Source organism: Schistocerca gregaria, chromosome 2 (assembly GCF_023897955.1).
Source record: "Schistocerca gregaria isolate iqSchGreg1 chromosome 2, iqSchGreg1.2, whole genome shotgun sequence".
NCBI classification, from domain to species: domain Eukaryota; kingdom Metazoa; phylum Arthropoda; class Insecta; order Orthoptera; family Acrididae; genus Schistocerca; species Schistocerca gregaria.
The window spans coordinates 783,425,967-783,438,123 of NC_064921.1; positions in this window are offsets into that span (position 1 = coordinate 783,425,967).

The window sequence follows — 12,157 nt, forward strand, 5'->3', positions numbered from 1 at the left end:
TGGTATAGAGGGAGGTGGCGTCAGTGGTCACAAGTAAGGTGTGTGGTAGGAGTGGGGTGGGCAGGGATTTCAGATGATCTAGAATATGTTTGCTATCTTTGATATAAGAGGGAAGCCTTTTTTTCTATGGGTTGCAGGTCTCAATACATGTTTGGTGGGTGCTTTGAAACCAGCAACTATAGGACAGCCAGGATGATTCGGTTTGTGGATCTTAGGAAGAAGATAAGAGGTGGGGGTGCATGGTTTGGGTGGAGTGAAAAGTTCTATGGATTGAGGTGTTAGTCCTTGTGAGGTGCCTGAAGTTTTAAGGAGGGACTGCAGGTCAGTTTGAATCACAGGGATGGAAACTTGATGGCAGATGAGTTTAGTCACAGACAAGAACACTGAAAAAGACTGCTAAAATTTTAAGCATTCAGATAAAGTCCTTCCTCCAAAACAGAAAACACACAGATCACTTTCACAGAAACACAGCCTACACACACACACACATCACCACTGTCCATGGGCCCTGGAGTCTGACTGAATCTGATGTGAGAAGCAATGTGCTGTGGTGGTAGGTAGGGGTAAGGAGGAGGCATAGTGAGGGATAGCAGGTTAGGAGAAGGGGAAAATGCTGTGCTTCTTGTCGGTGCTTGCAGGGACATGGTGAGGACAAGGTGGGTTGCTACGTGCTGCATTGAGAGGCTGTAGCAGGGATGAGATGGGAAGCATGATGGCTGGAGAAGGGGAGGGGCGGGGGAGGGGGGGGGGGGAAGTGAGCAAAGAAGCAGAGAAGAGAAAAAAACTAGTAGGAGATTGGTGGGAGGGGAGGTGTGTGAAGTGCCAAATTGGGAACAGGGATTGGGGTAGGTGTGTTGTGAACAGATACTAGCAAACTTTTAAGCCAGGTAGGTTACAACAATGGAGGATATTTTGTAGAGTAGACATACCAAATACAATGTTATGTCCAGAAGTACTGAAATGATCCTAACAGCATGACTGAGGCCTCGCAGATGTGGGTGATGCAAATCTAGAGGTCCAGATCTTGCAATGATGTGATTTCTATCTCTTTGGCAAGTCGAAAGAATATCTTAGGAGAAAGAGATTTTCCAATGGTGAGGACATTTACACAGTAGTTCTTGGGTAGCTACATGACTAAGGAGCAAATTTCCTTCTGACCATTGTTTGCAGAGATTTGGTGATATGTTGAAAAATACAAACACACACACAAAATTTCGAGCTTTCGCAACCCACGGTTGCTTCATCAGGAAAGAGGGAAGGAGAGGGAAAGATGAAAGGATGTGGGTTTTAAGGGAGAGGGTAAGGAGTCATTCCAATCCCGGGAGCAGAAACTGTCCATTTGCATGAATGGACACAGGCAGACAGTGCTTGTTGGTAATGAGGATGACTCTGTGGCTTAACAAACACCAACCTGTCAGAACTCCAGAGATGGGAACTTGCCCTTCAGTGTATCCTCTCTCCTCGTTATCCGCCAGGCCTCAACCTCTGCTAATTTCAAGTTGCCGCCGCTCATACCTCACCTGTCTTTCAACAACATCTTTGCCTCTGTACTTCCGCCTCGACTGACATCTCTGCCCAGACTCTTTGCCTTTACAAATGTCTGCTTGTGTCTGTGTATGTGCGGATGGATATGTGTGTGTGTGCGAGTGTATACCTGTCCTTTTTTCCCCCTAAGGTAAGTCTTTCCACTCCCGGGATTGGAATGACTCCTTACCCTCTCCCTTAAAAACAACATGCTTTCGTCTTTCCCTCTCCTTCCCTCTTTCTTGAAGAAGCAACCGTTGGTTGCGAAAGGTAGAATTTTGTGTGTATGTTTGTGTGTCTATCGACCTGCCAGCGCTTTTGTTTGATAAGTTACATCATCTTTGTTTTTAGGTATATTTTTCCCACGTGGAATGTTTCCCTCTATATAGAAAGAAATATATTTTTCCCATGTGGAAGTTTCTTCCTATTTTATTTACATCATTAATTTGAACCCAACAATTATGTTTGTTACTGTCTCTGTTGCATTTGGAAATCTTTTCTATCATCTTACTTTCTCTTTTTGTTTGTACAAGTAGTTTCACTTTGTATTCATCTTCCCTTTTTCTGTAATCTACCATACATTTTATCCTGCCTAATTATACTCAATAATACGTAATTTACTTCCAAACAATAACCTAAAAACTTTAATGCTTTCAACATTACCGCTGCTATAAAATCCACTATTCCAAGTTTACAAACATTTCGTGTAAACTCGTGAATACTATTTCACAGCTTCACTATATATATATTAAAAACAAAGATTCCAAGACTTACCAAGCGGGAAAGCGCCGGCAGACAGGCACAATGAACAAAACACACAAACACAAACACAGAATTACTAGCTTTCGCAACGGATGGTTGCTTATTCAGGAAAGAGGGAAGGAGAGGGAAAGACGAAAGGAATGGGGTTTTAAGGGAGAGGGTAAGGAGTCATTCCAATCCCGGGAGCGGAAAGACTTCCCTTAGGGGAAAAAAAGGACAGGTGTATACTCGCACACACACACACACACACACACACACACACACACACACACACACACACACACACATCCATCCACACATACATGTATGTGAAAGCACCCACGTGATTTACCAACTGATCTGCCTACACTGTGATGCTCTCTATGTGGGAATGGCCAGCAAGAAACTGTCCATTTGCATGAACGGACACAGGCAGACAGTGTTTGTTGGTAATGAGGATCACCCTGTGGCTAAACATGCCTTGGTGCACGGCCAGTACATCTTGGCACAGTGTTACACCGTCCGAGTTATCTGGATACTTCCCACCAACACCAACCTATCCGAACTCCGGAGATGGGAACTTGCCCTTCAATATATCCTCTCTTCTCGTTATCCACCAGGCCTAATCTCCGCTAATTTCAAGTTGCCGCCACTCATACCTCACCTGTCAGTCAACATCATCTTTGCCTCCACATTTCCGCCTCGACTTACATCTCTGCCCATACTCTTTGGCTTTAAATATGTCTGCTTGTGTCTGTGTATGTATGCATGGATATGTGTGTGTGTGTGTGTGTGTGTGTGTGTGTGTGTGTGTGTGTGTGCACGCGAGTATATACCTATCCTTTTTTCTCCCTAAGGTAAATCTTTCCGCTCTCGGGATTGGAATGACTCCTTACTCCCTCCCTTAAAACCCACATCCTTTCATCTTTCCTTTTCCTTCCCTCTTTCCTGACGAAGCAGCCGCTGGTTGCGAAAGCTCGAAATTCTGTGTGTGCGTTTGTGCATTTTATTTATTGTGCCTATCTACCGGTACTTTCCCGCTTGGTAAGTCTTAGAATCTTTGTTGAATATTTAATTTCAATTTACTACTCAATACATTTACAAACAGATAGTACAGTATTATGAATTAAATAATAAATAATTATTATCTTCACATTTAAATGGTGACATATTTGACTATTTTGACTTTCATGGTTGTTTCATGCTCTTGAGCAATAAGTTTGGGGATATGTATACAATTAAAACACATATTCACATTACGCAGTGACTGAATGGAAGAAAGGAACACCCTGGTATAGAGAAAATACTTTTATTAACATTCGAGAAACATATTTTATTTGGTAAGCTCTCATTAGGAAATTCCTCAACAGAGTGGAATGAATGATTAAAGACAAATTGGAGTAATTCAGTTTTGAAAAGAGGCTCACTATTCCTTGAGCTTATAATGGTACAGCATCCCCCAGGACTCATATGAAATGTCTGATAAAACTTTTTTTTTTGTTTTTTTGTTTTTTATATATATAATCATCCGGATAGTTATCAGACAATTCAGTGCTTCCTAAGGCCTTGTGTATGTGTATTTTTATACAGGGTGTTACAAAAAGGTATGGCCAAACTTTCAGGAAACATTCCTCACACACAAATAAAGAAAAGATGTCATGTAGGCATGTGTCCGGAAACGATTAATTTCTATGTTGGAGCTCATTTTAGTTTTGTCAGTATGTACTGTACTTCCTCAATTCACCGCCATGATTTCATACGGGATACTCTATCTGTGCTGCTAGAACATGTGCCTTTACAAGTACGATACAACATGTGGTTCATGCATGATGGAGCTCCTGCACATTTCAGTCGAAGTTTTCGTACGCTTCTCAACAAAAGATTCAGTGACCGATGGATTGGTAGAGGCGGACCAATTCCATGGCCTCCATGCTCTCCTGACCTCAACCCTCTTGATTTGCATTTATAGGGGCATTTGAAAGCTCTTGTCTACGCAACTCCGGTACCAAATGTGGAGACTCTTCGTGCTCGTATTGTGGACGGCTGTGATACAATACGCCATTCTCCAGGGCTGCATCAGCACATCAGGGATTCCATGTGACGGTGGATGCATGTATCCTCGCTAACGGAGGACATTTTGAACATTTCCTGTATCAAAGTGTTTGAAGTCACACTGGTACGTTCTGTTGCTGCGTGTTTCCATTGCATGATTAATGTGATTTGAAGAGAAGTAATAAAATGAACTCTAACATGGAAAGTAAGCGTTTCCGGACACATGTCCACATAACATATTTTCATTCTTTGTGTGTGAGGAATGTTTCCTGAAAGTTTGGCCATGCCTTTTTATAGCACCCTGTATATAATTCTGTCCTATTTGATAAAAAACTTGCATTGATTATGAAGGCATGTGGAATGTTCTGGAAGGATGTGCATTGTTGTAATTATTGGTGGATTGTTGTTATTGATAAAATTATGTACATATACTAAATTATGTAACTAATCAAGAAATTGAAGTAATAAGTGCTTAGAAATAAATAACTAGAGACTGATGAGGTGTTAGCATGAAAAATCAATGCTTCTAATTAACCAAATTGCAATCTAAAAATCCAGTAACCTTAGCCCTCAATATCTTGAGAAACAGCTTAAAAGTTATTATCATTCATTATTTATTTTTATGTCCTCCTTCGTAATTATTATTCTTTGTAATTACATTTCTAACTAACTCTCCAATTGTTTACCTCTCATAGTTTTGAAATTTCAAGCATTAGTGGTGTTATTTGTACATTCTATGTATTTAATCAGATAAAGCATGAGCTCTGTACTACCATTACATGCTAGTAACCAAATCCAAACTGCAATTAATGACATGACTAAAATAATATGAGAGACATTGTTGTAATTAAAGTTCAGAATGATATTCTTATGGAAAACTAAAGATATTACTATAAAAGATTGCCATTGAATATTGTATTTTATACACTATTCGGCTGTAACATCAGTTTCCTTACATTTGGTAAATTTTAATTGTAACATCAACATTATACAAAATTAATAATGCTTTATTTTGGAGGCTATTGTTAAAACTCCATGTAAATTGATCCAGTGAGGCTGCGACTTAGTTGTAAGTTGTTGTTTTATGAGTCAGTTTTGAAGTTACTTTAGGAAGTCAAAGATATCAGTGAAGTCTCTCTGTGTTTTTTTTACATGACACATGTGCAGTTTGGATGTCAATTAATGTGAATAAAATTTGTGAAGCATGAAAATTTCCCATTCATTAATCAATGGACCATGCAGAAGAAACTTAATTAACATTATAGATGAATCATTACATTTGGTGGAGCTGAGCTGAGTTCGATGTTTGAAATGTGGAAATATGTTTAACAGGTGAACATAAGACGAATTCCAAACATAAACTGTCTTGAAAAATTGTGTGTTATGGACACACAGAATGAATGGATGTTGCCGCAAGGAAAGAGTTTGTGTGGATAAAAAGGATCAAATTCTCAGACAGCACCGTCAACCATCCGATCAGTAACAGTTTATCTTTTTAATTAAATAGTTTTGTGACAGTGACAAACATTTGTGTGGGAAACTTTTATATTTTGTAATTTACCATGGCCAATTACAACAAGGTAAAAATGAGAGGAAAAACTCATAAACAGCAAACCAATGGAAAACACTTCTGACCTAGGGCAAGTATCAGTGAACTATCGCCCAGTAGTAATCAAACTGTAGATTGAAGCTTAGATGGAGAGGGTTCCAGTGAAAATGTTGCCACAAGTACTCCAATTGCACAGGGAAGAGTAGGTGGAGATGATTTGTTAATGTTATTAATGTACCATACGAAAGAAATGAAGGAACAGATGGGACAGATTAAGGATATTGGTCAACAGGGTCTACAGTTAAGTCAACAATTCAGTGAACAAATGGCGGAACTAAAGAATACTGTTACTGAAAACACTAATCAGATTAGGGAAATCCAGGAGGATTTGGCAGCACTGAGAATTACTTTTGAGACAGGACAGGGTAAACTCAGTACTTGTGTGGGAGCAGTAGAAGGAAGGTTTAGATAAGCAAGTAGAAGCAGAAAATTCTAAACTTAAAGTAGGGATTGTTCAGACTAGGAGAATCTTAGAAGAGAAAATAGAAACTCACAAAAGGAAATCTGAGTTAAAATTTACAGACATTACCAATCAAATAAGTAGTGTAGAACTGAATTGTGATGAAAAAATAGATTTATGTAAAAATAATGTTGTAGAACAACAAGAGGGTGAAGCTGAAAGAAATTTTGCTATCAATATTAATTGTGTATGGGGTTGCATACCTTTAAAATTCTTTCCAGGAGATGGTAAATTGCATCCTGTTGATTTTTTATAGCACTGTCAAGATAATTTTAGTACTGACATGACAGACAATGTTAAAATTAAATTTGTTAAGAGATTTTTGTATGGAGAAGCAATCTCATGGTCCAGTCAGAATGTTAATTGTACCATGTCATATGATGAATTTGAAAGAGGGTTCTTAAATAAGTTTTGGTCAGAATCTGAACAAGATAGGATTAAGATTGAGTTTTGAATGGTTGAATGTACAGGGAGTGACCCAAGGGACCCCTTCTCTGCGAGAGGAGCCAAAGAAACCTTACACTCCTCTGGCTTAGAATGGGGACTGAAATGCCCCATGGTTGGGGGAGTGTTGCTCCCAAAGCAGGTGGTGCAGGAGCAACAGGGAGGGAAGTTCTCCCCACCATCAGGGGGGCAGATGTAGTCTCCCAGTTCTGAGAGGCAACAGGAATTCGAGGAACTGATGAGGAGCTCATAGCCACAGGATATAGGCACTCAAATTCCCTCTTAGCCTCAGTGTAGGTCAGTTGGTCCAGGGTCTTATATTCCATCATTTTTCTCTCTTTCTGTAAAATCCTGCAGTCTGGCGAGTAAGGTGACTGTTGCTCTTTGTACACTCCTGGAAATTGAAATAAGAACACCGTGAATTCATTGTCCCACGAAGGGGAAACTTTATTGACACATTCCTGGGGTCAGATACATCACATGATCACACTGACAGAACCACAGGCACATAGACACAGGCAACAGAGCATGCACAATGTCGGCACTAGTACAGTGTATATCAACCTTTTGCAGCAATGCTATTCTCCCATGGAGACGATCGTAGAGATGCTGGATGTAGTCCTGTGGAACGGCTTGTCATGCCATTTCCACCTGGTGCCTCAGTTGGACCAGGGTTCGTGCTGGATGTGCAGACCGCGTGAGACGATGCTTCATCCAGTCCCAAACATGCTCAATGGGGGACAGATCCGGAGATCTAGCAGGCCAGGGTAGTTGACTTACACCTTCTAGAGCACGTTGGGTGGCACGGAATACATGCGGACGTGCATTGTCCTGTTGGAACAGCAAGTTCCCTTGCCGGTCTAGGAATGGTACAACGATGGGTTCGATGACGGTTTGGATGTACCGTGCACTATTCAGTGTCCCCTCGATGATCACCAGAGGTGTACGGCCAGTGTAGGAGATCGCTCCCCACACCATGATGCTGGGTGTTGGCCCTGTGTGCCTCGGTCGTATGCAGTCCTGATTGTGGCGCTCACCTGCACGGCGCCAAACACACATACGACCATCGTTGGCACCAAGGCAGAAGCGACTCTCATCGCTGAAGACAACACATCTCCATTCGTCCCTCCATTCACGCCTGTCGCTACACCACTGGAGGCGGGCTGCATGACGTTGGGGCGCTAGTGGAAGATGGCCTAACGGTGTGCGGGACCATTGCCCAGCTTCATGGAGACAGTTGCAAATGGTCCTCGCCAATACCCCAGGAGCAACAGTGTCCCTAATTTGCTGGGAAGTGGCGGTGTGGTCCCCTACGGCACTGCGTAGGATCCTACGGTCTTGGCGTGCATCCGTGCGTCGCTGCGGTCCAGTCCCAGGTCGACGGGCACGTGCACCTTCCGCCGACCACTGGCGACAACATCGATGTACTGTGGAGACCTCACGCCGCACGCGTTGAGCAATTCGGCGGTATGTCCACCCGGCCTCCCGCATGCCCACTATACACCCTCGCTCAAAGTCCGTCAACTGCACATACGGTTCACGTCCACGCTGTCGCAATATGCTACCAGTGTTAAAGACTGCGATGGAGCTCCATATGCCACGGCATACGGGCTGACACTGACGGCGGCGGTGCACAAATGCTGTGCAGATAGCGCCATTCGACGGCCAACACCGCGGTTCCTGGTGTGTCCGCTGTGCCGTGCGTGTGATCATTGCTTGTACAGCCCTCTCGCAGTGTCCGGAGCAAGTATGGTGGGTCTGACACACCGGTGTCAATGTGTTCTTTTTTCCATTTCCAGGATTGTAGTTGACACAGATGGGAGGCAGGGGACATGGAGTATTGGAATGCGATGGATGACCACAATCTCAACAGGTGGGGCTGGAAGTACACCAAAAGACATATGGCTGAACTTCCAGCACTTAAAGCACCACATCGGTGGATGTCACGGCGGTAGACCATCACTTTAACCTCTTCAGGTAATGTGTCACCCTCAGAGGCCAAGAAGAAGGCACCCGTGGTAACCCGGTTATCCTTCAGTCCCTAATGTACGTGCCAGACGAAATGAACATTTTGCTGCTCTAAGCTGGCGTGCAGCTTGTTGTTAAAATGCAAAAGAAGGTTCCTGTGGAATATAATATACTGGACCATATTTAAGATCTTAGGAGGCGTGATCATAACAGAAACATCCACCAACTTGCCACTAGTGAGTAATGACCGTGACTGGGTAGACGATGCTGTTTTTATCAAAACTGACCCAGAGCGCATGTTGGACAAGCCCTCCACCTCCCCAGACTTGCCCTCTAAATACGCCACAAAAAACTAAGGCTTTATGGACATGAAAGATTCCCCATCAGCTCTCATACATATGAGGTACTGAGGTGAATAAGCTTCACTGCCATCCTTAGCCTGGCATTCCTCCCTTGGTGCGCCAGGGAGGGGAACGACTTAGGGTCATATTTCTTGGCATTGAAGTTAGGCTTTGCCCACTGAGAGATTTTTGGTGGCAGACCACCAGCAGGAGATGACATTCTATGCTTCGTGGCGTGTCATTCGCCCTAATGCCATACACTTCAACCAGGGACCCTTCCCATTGGTGCCACCGAGCCACAGCAAAGGCCACTTGGCAGGGTGGCCATTGCCAGGAGTTCCAATGCCCCAGAGTGACGGGCATCTACTCCTTGGCATATGTGGGGAGTTAATGGTGCAGGCATCAGCAGAGCGGTCCCTGTATTGTCAGTGGGCTACAACCAACAGAGTACATGGCAGCCCTACCACAACTAACTGGCTACCATGCTGAATATGAGGTGCAAAGAAGTCCATGGTCAGCATCAGCACAGAAAGTAACACTGCATAGGCACGGTGGAAAATGCACCCAGGATGGTTCTCTTGCCCAAGAGATGGAGAATTGGCAGGACTGCAATGTGATGATGAGAAAGTGGGCTAAAGATCTCAATGCATGATGGACACGATGCACCTGTATGGTGCCCTTCCCCAATTGACTTGCTCTTCGGGAAAATTTTGACAATTGGACATCAAACCCTACAGGGGACCATCACATAAAGGGCGAAATGTGTGAGACTCCTTTTAGTCACCTCTTATGACAGGCAGGAATACCCCAGGCCTATTCTAGCCCCCGGACCCACAGGGGGGAAATGCAGAAGTCATCCACATACAGAGAAGAGGAAAACAACGGCCCTAAGCTGCTGCTAGGCCATTAATGGCCACTAAAAATGGAGATACACTCAATATAGAGCCCTGCGGAACACAATTCTCCTCAACATGGGGGGGAACTATGGGAGGCACCAACTTAGACATGGAAGTATGGAGCATCAGGAAGTTTTGGGACCCTTAGACCCCACTCATACAATGTGGCAAAGATATGATGTTGCCAGGTCATATCGTATGATTTACATAAGTCAAAAAAGATGGCAACCAGTTGCTGGCGTCTGGAAAAGGCTGTTTGCATGGCATACTCAAAGGATACAAGATTATCAGTAGTAGAGCGCACCTGGCGGAAGCCGCCGTGACATAGAGCCAGTAGGCCACATGACTCTAAGACCCAACCCAACCGCCAACACACCAGGCAGCTTACAAACAACGTTGGTGAGGCTGATGGTCTGATACCTATTCACATCAAGCGGATATTTACCAGGTTTTAGCATCAGAAGGATGGTGTTCTCCTGCCATTGCGATGGAAAGATGCTACTGCGCCAGATCCGGTTGAAGATGACGAGGAGATATTGCTTGTAATTAGATGAGAGATGTTTAATCATCTGACTAAGGATCTGATCTGGCCCAGGAGCTGAATCAGTGCAATGTGCAAGGGCGCTGAAGAGCCCCCACTCTGTAAAGGGGGCGTTATAGGGTTCACTGTGGCGTGTAATGAACGAGGGGACTTTCCTTTCCATCTGCTGTTTGAGGGTACTAAAGGCTGAGGGGGGGGGGGGGGGGGGGGGTAGTTGAAGCAGAGCCTTGAGCATAGTACTTTGCAATCGTATTTGTGTCAGTAGATAACACGACATTGATGTTAATGCCAGGGACACCTGTTGGCGTCTGGTACCCACTCTTCGTCCAGACTTGGGAAGGTGACGTATGGCACCCAATGGTTGATGCATACCTGTCCCAACACTCCTATTTCCGTTGATTTGGTGAAGGCTGCCGGTCTTGCTTACGAGATGAAGGCAGAGCTCACCATCTGCAGCATCGTTGACAGAACCGACTGCGGACCTTTGGTGCAGAGCCGGGTGGAGGGTCTGAATCAGAGGCTCAGACGGTTTTGCGACCATATTGGCTGCAGATTTCTTGACTTGCGCCATAGGGTGGTGGGGTTTCGGGTTCCGCTGAATAGGTCAGGAGTTCACTACACTCAGCTGGCGGCTACACGGGTAGCGGAGGCTGTGTGGCATGGACTGGGCGGTTTTTTAGGTTAGAAGGCCTCAGGAAAGTGCGGGATGGGCTGCAATGTCAAAGGGTGCTTGGCAATTACAGGACGTGCTTGGATCAAGGAACAGTCAGAATTATAGTTGTAAACTGTTGTAGTTGCGCTGGAAAAGTCCTTGAGCTTCAAGCGCTAATAGAAAGCACAGAAGCTGATATCGTTATAGGTACAGAAAGCTGGCTAAAGCCTGAAATAAGTTCTGCAGAAATTTTTACGAAGTCTCAGACGGTGTTCAGGAAAGATAGATTAGGCAGAATTGGTGGTGGAGTGTTGGTGTCTGTCAGTAGTGGTTTATCTTGTAGTGAAGTCGAAGTGGATACTCCGTGCGAATTGGTGTGGGTGGAGGTTATACTTAACAGCCGAATTAAGTTAATAATTGGCTCCTTCTACCGACCCCCAGACTCCGATGATACAGTTGCGAACAGTTCAGAGAAAGTTTGAGTCTCGTAACAAATAAATACCCCACTCATACGGTTATAGTTGGTGGGGACTTCAACCTACCCTCGGTATGTTGGCAAAAATACTTGTTCAAAACCGGTGGTAGGCAGAAAACGTCTTCCGAGATTGTCCTAAATGCATTCTCCGAAAATTATTTAGAGCAGTTAGTCCACGAACCCATGCGAATTGTAAATGGTTGCAAAAACACACTTGACCTCTTGGCCACAAACAATCCAGAGCTGATAGAGAGCATCATGACTGATACAGGGATTAGTGATCACAAGGTCATTGTAGCTAGGCTCAATACCATTTCTTCCAAATCCATCAGAAACAAACGCAAAATAATTTTATTTAAAAAAGCGGATAAAGTGCCACTAGAAGCCTTCCTAAAAGACAATTTCCATTCCTTCCGAACTGACTATGCGAATGTAGACGAGATGTGGCTCAAAT